General features: G+C 36.0%; 1 protein-coding gene across 3 annotated transcripts in view; it reads right to left on the reverse strand.

The window, feature by feature from the left end:
• SETD4 (SET domain containing 4) overlaps positions 1 to 9,207 on the reverse strand; it is a 468,053-nt gene that overhangs the window by 4,935 nt on the left and 453,911 nt on the right. For all 3 annotated transcript variants that reach the window (XR_008618003.1, XR_003680787.2, XR_008618004.1), the window contains one exon: positions 6,592 to 6,663. The gene's annotated coding sequence lies outside the window, so the exon portion shown is untranslated. The remainder of the gene's footprint in view (positions 1 to 6,591; positions 6,664 to 9,207) is intronic.

Below are 9,207 nucleotides of genomic sequence, written 5' to 3' on the forward strand. Positions count from 1 at the left end.
GCAACGGGAGAGGCCCCAGCAGAGGGAGGCCCGCATACCACAAAAAAAAAAAAAAAAAAAAAAAAAAAAAAGAATGTACTAATAGTTAAATTAATGTGGAGAGGGGAAGATTTCAGGATACAACTATTAAGAGAATGTGTTACATAACATTCTAAAATCAAGAAACATTTATAGAAATTTAAAGAAACTTATAGAATACAGAAATTAGATTATATTGCAGTTATAATCTGTGTACAATTGTTTGGTATGCTAGCCTTCATAGCACTAAGTATAATATCTATTAGTGACTGTACTGAATTTTTAGTGATTTAGCTCCATTTAGGCCATGAATCTTTCAAGAAAAGTCCATTTTAAAATTCTTAATATCTCGTCAGAATGAAATGCATAATGTCAATTTTGCTGGCTCAGAATTTCATGATAAGGGAAAAGAATCACACACATAATACTCATGAATAATTATCCGTGGCTCAAAATAAAGATTTTAAGAATATTTTTTAACAAGAGAAAATATCACAGGATAAAAGTCTTTCTCCTCTCTGAACCTTAATTGAAAGTAAACATCTGCTTTATTTGATAAATATGCCTTCAGGGACTTATTGGTTCTGCACTATGTCAAACTTTTAAAATATGACTAAGACTTTTATGTTTTTTAAAATTTTTATTTTGAAAAAACATTTCAGACCTAGAGAAAAGTTTCAAGAATAGTACAGTAAATACTGATACAACCTTTACCCAGCCCCTCATTCTCTCTCTCACCTTCTCCCTCTCCCTCTGTCTTCCCATCCCTTCCTCTTTCTCTCAGGGAATGGACCATGCTGGGAAAAAGCTCCAGACTAGGGGTAAGGAATTCAAGGGTTCTTATTATGGATCTGCCTGAAATAAGAAGCAAAACTTAGATGACTCTGTTTACCTCTACAGATCTCTATTTCTTCATCCTGATGATCAAGAGTTTGTACTGAAATCTCAAGTTTCATTTATCACCATTTGCTGTGATCTGTAATGATTGTATAAATACAGTTGTCCCTCTGTATCCATGGGGGTTCCAGGACCCCCAAAAATACCAAAATTCACAGATGTTCAAGTCTCTTATAGGAAATGGTGTAGCATTTGCGTATAGCCTACGCACATCTCCTGTACACTTTAAATCACTTCTAGATTCATTATAATACTTAATACAATGTAAGTGCTATGTCAATACTTGTAGAAACAGTGTAATTGATAGGTAAATAGTTGCCAGCACACAGCAAATTCAAGTTTTGCTTTGGGGAACTTTCTGGAATGTTTTGGTAATATTTTTGATCTGTGGTTGCTCGAATCCATGGATGCAGAATCCATGGATATGGAAGGAAGGCCATAGTGTGAGAGAATAAATGATAGAGTGGAAGACTTGGAACCCTTCAGGAAAGTATGAAGAAAGCAAGCTGAAAGGTGGAAAGTGGTAGATGCTTAGAATAATAAGAAACAATCTTTCTAGAATAGCGTTTTACTAATCTTTGGGAAAGTTAAGAAAACAACTCCCTGCTTTCAAACACTAACTTGGGAGGAACAAAGCCCCATGTGTCTGCCAGTGACTAAATATCAACACCAAGTACAGTAAACCTCATTAATTTTCCCTAATTGGGTGGAAAGTTTTGAAAAAGTCTGAAGTAGAGAAACATTTTCACAAAATTCAGCTTAATTTCAAGTTCATATGGCAACAAGGATGACAGGGGCCCCAAGGAAAGGAAAGAGCATACTGTCTTAAAGAATTTTTAATAATAGATTTTTAAAGAAACATTAGGAATTAGAACATTCATTGTTTCACAGAAGCGTTCAATTTCAAAGAGGGTTTACAAGTGTTTAGAAACATTTGTTGGCCTTCAGCCTTATAAAGACTATATATTTCCCTTGTTTATACTTTTAACTTGCTTGGGAAACCTTTCCTCTACTTCTAGCGCTAATGTATCAATGCATTTCACCAGCATTTTAAATTTATCCCGGATTCTGAGTTAGTGGTTTTCTCATTGGCCAGGGTCATATAGCTCTTTTCTAAAAATCCTCAATACTTTTAAGCTCCCAGGAAACGCACCTGTCAATATGGCATGTGCGTTCTCTCATTTTCTTAAAAGCAGGAACTAGGTTTCATTTTTCACCCTTGATTCTAAAGCTGTTGGAGAGCTTGAAAGAGAAGGGGGCCATCAACAGAGCGCAAATAAATCTAATCGTGGTGAAAAGGTGATGAAAGACTTGTGCTTACATTTCCTCAATTTGTTCTTAAAATAATCCTTGACACACTCTTTGATTAAGGACCAACTCTTGCTTTTCCAAGGCTGGGGTCATAGAGATCAGGAACAAAAGACACAGTAATTTTAAAACACATATTTGAGCAATTAGCTCCCACCTTTTCCTCTCCATATTTCCGAAGATTTAATAAGTAGCTAAACTGACCTCTTTGAATTCTGCTTCTGTCCTTTCCCCAGCCCACTCTCTAACAGGTATGCTGTTGAGTAGTAGACTGGTTAAGAGGAATGACTTGAGAAAAGTCTAACTGAAAATACCACCACCAGCCACTTAAGGCCTATGAGTGTTTCTAGCAGAACTAGAAGTTCAGGCATGGATTGAAAGGGAAAATAATATATGTGAGTAATACTGGGAGGAGGAAGGACTAAAACTGGGGAGTGTGACAGATGCTATCAATGTCACACCAGAGTCCCGAGACACTCACTGTCCATACCAGGATCTATACCTGTAACTCACCTCCTCCACCATGGATTTCTCTCTCACAGTGTAAGGAAGACTGGAAGTGGTAGAGAATTAATGCCCCTGGATCAGCTCTCAGCCCATAACAAAAGGGAATTAGAGGATAAATAACCAACTGTCTCCCCTGTAGGGTGGGACAGCTCTGAAAGCACATTCTACTCTGTCTCTCAAAGACAAATCTTGCAAACAAGGCATTGACCACTCTTTATTCTGGAGTACCTTGTCATGGATGTTTGTATAGCAAATAGCCTTGGAAGAGAGAGATACTATCTTCTTCTGGAGCAAAGGGTAAGAATGCTTACTGCTCATTATGTAAGATTTGGGTTCCTTAAGTACAAGGTTTCAACCCACTGATTGCATAAACAAAATCTAGGCCCATCTGCACTATACCCATGGTATAAGGGGACAAGGAGAACCAACACAGTGATGCTCACACTGCTTGCTGTGCCATATGTAATGAAGTCATTTGTCTCTGATGTACGGGTCTCATACCTTCTGCCAGCATCCATGAAACCGTGTTAGGCCAACATGCTAGCTTGAAAGTATGGTGGAGCTCTCAGACCCCATTGATCTCACACCATAGAACACGACCAACTGCAGGAGTGAATTTGAATTTGGTCTAAATTTGAATTTGGTCTAAATTAGAATAATCATTTTCTGAGAAAATGTATTTTTGAAAATTTATTTTGCTATATTGTTCAGATAGGATCCTAACGAAAGTTGAACATTTTGAGAAATAGATCTCCAGGGTTTCTCTGGTCACCAAACTTGAAGGTTGAGCCACCCAAGCTCTTAGCTACTGGCAGATATACTAGAGGCTACAGAGTTAGTACACTCATTCTCTCAAATAGTGAAGTTGTTCAAAGATCCAGGAGACAAGTACAGCTCCTTCCCCTGAGACTTAAAAGACAGAATATTGGGAATTCCAAGTGTAACAGTCAAACACAATGAATTCATCACTTTTGCTTCTTGCTTGTGGAACTGTGGGTCAATATATATTTTGTTGGTTTGTTCACTTATTTGTTACACCATAGAAAAGTCAATCTCCTTAAGCGTATGCATTAAAAGGACAATGGAGAAAAAAAGTACAATTAATGGTGAAAAGAAGAAAAGTTATTGAGGCATTTGCAGGTTGGGAGGGAAGGAAAAGCATGTGGCTAACACTGGGATTAGCAATAAGTCTGAAGTCCAAAGAGTTTTCATATTCATTCATAGGTGGATAAAACGGTATGAGTATCCCCATGTACAGAAGAGAAAGAGGAACTATTGCCAAGTTCATCAGCTCTCTGCAGCTCCATGGAGAGCAGTAAGCTTTATTTTACAGATCACTGAGAATGAATCAGGACTTGTCATAGCTTAAGAACCCTGGTTTGCTTTAACTAAATACCTATATATTGTATATTACATATATAAATTATAATGTAACATCATATTGTTACATTATTATGTAATGATAAACATTAGAATTATGTTAGAATTATATATGTAGCATACATATTTTAGTAACATATGTAGTTAACTTTAGTAACTTCAGTATATTAATTTCAGAAAAAGCTCTTTCTAGACTAACCATAAAAATAAAGGCTTACTTTACTATTACTGGTTCTCTGTATTGTATTTAAGCTTCTACAGTTGTGTGTCAGTTATAAAACATACCGTTAAGATAACATTGAAAAGGTTATATTAGTAAACTGCACTATAAGTATGATAATCTTCAGTTCAAATCAGAGACCAAAAAGATCCAAAGCTAGGGAAATAATTTCACCCTTACTTAATATGCTTTTCAGATTAATCTAAGAATGACACCAAAAGGCCAAGATAAGAAATGCAGGCAGTGAATGCAAGCAAAATATTTTTTTTAAAGACCATTTTAGTATTGGAAATCAACGTACCCATGTAAGTGATCAAATAGTAGGAATTAACAACGTCCTAAAAACCTTCCATTTTCCATCATTTTATTGGTTTAAGGGCTTTTAGTTTCAAGCAGAAATAAAATGAGCTTTCTTCCCTGAAGATATAATAGTTGTTGTCTGGCCTGATTTTGACACCGATTTTATAAGTTATTTGGAGAAGAACAAACATCTTCAAATAGACAGTTCCTTACTGAGCACCTGAGATACACCAGGTGTTGTGCTCAGGGGTGGATTCAAAGAAGAAAAATGTCCTTGAAGGGCTCAAAATCAGACACATATTTTTTTTAAGCTAAAAAATAAATATGTGACTTAGTTTTTTTCCAAAGGGCCTGCAAATTGGAATTTATCCAAATTCCCTGCAAAATAGAAACCCAGGGAGAAATTAAGACAAGGTTTTATCCAGCATGTTGTCTACACATTCTTAACTATGGTAGGAGCCTCCATTTTCCCCATTAGCATGGGAAGAGAAAAGATACTAAAAGTTCTTACTTCCACTCACTTCTTTTTGTGTCTCCCCCTAATTTAGTTGCTTCATTTCTTGAAATTCCTGCTATTTTATTAGTCCTGTGTGAGGAAAATGGAAGTCAAAGCCAAGAGTCCCTCAAGATGAGGTAAAAGGAGGGAGTTGGACTCCATGTAGCCCAGTCCAGAGCTTGAGGACAGAAGACTCAGCTAACAATAAAGTGGGTCCCTTTGCCTGGAGGGTCCTTAATGCTAAAGACAGACTGTGAAGAGCTAGATGATTTTGCAGGTATATTCCACAAACTGTCCTCTTTTATCCAAACGATTCCAAGGGGGGCTCCCCACTTAAATTTATGAGGCAGGTATAACCTAGGCACCAAAACTGGACAAGGACATTAAAAGAAAAAAGTGCTATAGGCCAATCCATCTTATGATCATTAATGCAAGAATCCTAAATAAAGCATTCGTAACCTAAATCCAGCAGGCTATTAAATAATTACACCATGGCCATGTATGGCTTTACACAGGACTACAGATTAGATTAACATTAGAAAATCAACAAATATAATTCACAACATATTACAGGAGAAAAGCTATATGATTATCAAAATATTCAGAAAAACACAAAAGTAAAATTCAATACCTTTCTGGATAACAAAACAGATACCCTAAACAAGTTAAGGATGGAAGGAACCCCTTTAACCTGATCAATGGAATGAACATAAATCATACGCAATGGTCAAGAATTAATAACATTCCTTTAAAAGAACCAAAACAAGTCAGGAACAAGAAACAATGCCCACTCTCACTGCTTTTATTTAAAATTGTACCAGCAATCCTAGCCAGCACAATAAGGCACGAAAAAGAAATAATTGATATAAGCATTGGAAATGAAGAAATAAAATTGTCATTATTTGTAGACTAAAGAATTATTTACGTAAAAAAAAGTTCAAGAGAGCTTACAACTTATTAGAGAAAAGAAATAGTGGTAGAAAAATAGACCAAATGAACAGATTAGGGAAATTTACAACAGACCAACATATCCATGTGCACTTCATATATGAGAGAGGTGCTAATATAAACCAGAAAGAAAGAATGAACTATTCAGAAAATGTTCTGGGCTGACTGACTACACATTCGTAAAAACATCTTTGCCTCATGCCAGATTCAAAAATAAATTCCAGATGTATTTTAAATCTAAAGATTTTTTTAACTTAACATTTATGGAAGAAAAAATAGAGAATAGTTTTAGAACCTCAGGATAGAGAATCACTTCTAAACCAAGACAAAAGATGACAAGGAAAGAAAGAATGATATATTTTTTGCTACATTAAAATTAAAAACCTTTGTATGACACCATAAACAGAGTGAAATCTATAAGCCAAATACTGGAAAAGACAGCACAAATACCTGCAAAGAAGATTTTCCTGTAGGTCCTATTGGCCAGAAATGGGTCAGATGACCAATCATTGCTTACCTGTAGGAGCTTAGAGAAGACCTGCCCTCATTTCTTGGGACATTGCCACCTCACACTTCAACCAAATCAGGACTTTTAATAAGAAAGAAAGGAGGGAAATGTTGGTTGGGTAAACAAACTATTACATCTGCCAAAGACAGTTCACAAGCAAGTGACAGAAAAGTAAACCAGAATGAATAACAAACCAATGAAAAGTTCTGGGCTTCACTAGTAATCAGAGGAATACAATTTAATGGTTGCGGGAGGGAGAGAGGAAGAGAGAGACAGAGAGAGAATATCATACAACCAACAGATTGAAAAAATTCTAAAACATGTAATAACACCACATTATTGAGGTTTGAAGAGGCCCATCTCCACTTAGATGCCTTGTAAGCCTCTCAGTTCAATGTATTCAAACCTAAACTGCTTCCTACAAACGCTTCTTTCCAACCCAGTCAGTGGCACCACGAACAACTTAAGGGAAAGACTTGAGTCATCCTTAACTACTGTCATAGCTTCACGGCTCATATCCAGTCACCCTGACATACTTGTAGGTCCTTCTTTTCTGTTTCCACAGCGCTAAGACCCATCTCCACTACCTGGTGGATGTCCTCATCATTTCCTGCATGAAAATCCTCTACATCCTCTTAACCCATCTTTTTGCTTCCTATCTTGCTGCCTTCCAACCACTATTCAGCAGGTAGTGGAGCTGTCTCTCCATGCTGAAATGATCCCAATAGCCATTGTTATAAAGATCAAGTTGAAATGCCAGATGGGACGTCCCTTAAAGATCTTTCTATACCTCTTCCAGCCCCATCTACAGGCCTCTCCAGGAGTCCACACCTTCCTATTGGGTTCAATTTTCTTTTCCCCAAGTATATTCAAAAGAGTTATTTTAGTGAGGATCTCTGAGCAGTAAATTCATCTAGCATTTGTATGAAATTGTTTTTATTTGCTTTCATCCTTGAATGATTGTTTATTCCATGTTCATTGTCCCTCAGCACTTTGAGGACCAAGGAAGGCCACCAATGATGGCACCCAGGATACAGACCAATAATGCAGAGTCAAAAAAAAAAAAAAAATGACTTGCCTTCCTTCTAATTTCTGTCTGACCAGGCTTACTTATAAAACAGAGTGTACTTCCCTAAGAGAACTTCTCCATAAACTCTAATCAACATCTTTGCTTTGCTTGTCTCTGACAACACAAGGCTCTTCCCCAAAAAAACAAAAAAGAAAAAAAGAAAACAGCAAGGGGGACACCATCCTGACTATCTTTGTAAGGTAAGAAAAGTTCAGAAATACTCTTGCACCTTGCCATACTTTAGAGGCTGTGATGCCTAGCTTTCTCTGATTATAAAAAAAATTTTTATAAGTTAAATAAATATGTTAAACTTTCTATTTTAATTCTAGATGTAAGATCCAGACATGAGATTCAATGCTCAGGGCACTGAGGCTAACTTATTTCTGTAAAATAAATCATTTCCTTTCAGCTAGTAAGCTGAAAGGAAATGTATGTTATTCATTAGATTACAAGTACCCACATATCAGCACTACTGGGTAATTCTTTTTTCATCTCTAAAACACCAATATTTGTGCCTAATTTAATTGATTTATGCCAAAGATGCAGGTGAAAATTGTTTTGAGTTTTATTACATTACTAAACTATTAGCTTAGTGTTTCAGAGAGGAAGAAAAAATGTTTTGAAAAAATAAAAAGAGATCCAGGGGCCCACTGGCCAAAAGAAAACACACCAAGGAGTGGCATGCACATACAGGCTTCTGGTACAAGTTTAAATCAAATTTTCTTAGGAGAGGCAGACATTGCTTATATTTTACAAAGGATATATTTGACCTAAACATGCATAAAACATCGATGACCATATTCTAAACAACCTAAAAATATTGACTCATTTCCCCCTTATTTGGCTTTTCCTTTAGCACTTTTGTATGCAGTCTGAAATCCACTGTAAAGCACTTGACATACATACATACACTCTCATATGTGCCCTCTTGAAATGTGAATGTATATAAGCCATGTCTCAATGTAAGTTGACTATAAATTCTTTTCAGGCAAAGACCATGATTTTTTGTCATTATTCTTTCCTAATTATTAAAAATATCTCAAAATACCCACTTTGGTGCTGTGTTTAGATTTCTATGATAGATTTGCTTTCCCCAAATGCTGTACTTCTTTTACCACCAGGACTTTGCATGTGGTTTATCTGGAACATTCATCTCATCTTTCAAGAAATAGACATTAAAAATATGGTTAAAAGATATTATGAGAAACTTTATGACAGTAAACTTGACAATTTATATGAAAGGAACACATTCCTTGACAATCACATCTTACCAAAGCTGACACAAAAAGAAAGAGAAAATATGAATAGCTCTATATTTATCTAAGAAATTGAATCCGTAAATAAAAATATTTCCACAACCTAAGTGTCCATCAACAGATGAATGGATAAAGAAGATGTGGTACATATATACAATGGAATATTACTCAGCCATACAAAGAAATGAAACTGAGTTATTTGTAGTGAGGTGGATGGACCTGGAGTCTGTCCTACAGAGTGAAGTAAGTCAGAAGGAGAAAAACAAATACCGTATGCTAACACATATATATGGAATCTAA

The sequence above is a fragment of the Physeter macrocephalus genome, chromosome 8, assembly GCF_002837175.3.
Source record: "Physeter macrocephalus isolate SW-GA chromosome 8, ASM283717v5, whole genome shotgun sequence".
NCBI classification, from domain to species: Eukaryota; Metazoa; Chordata; class Mammalia; order Artiodactyla; family Physeteridae; genus Physeter; species Physeter macrocephalus.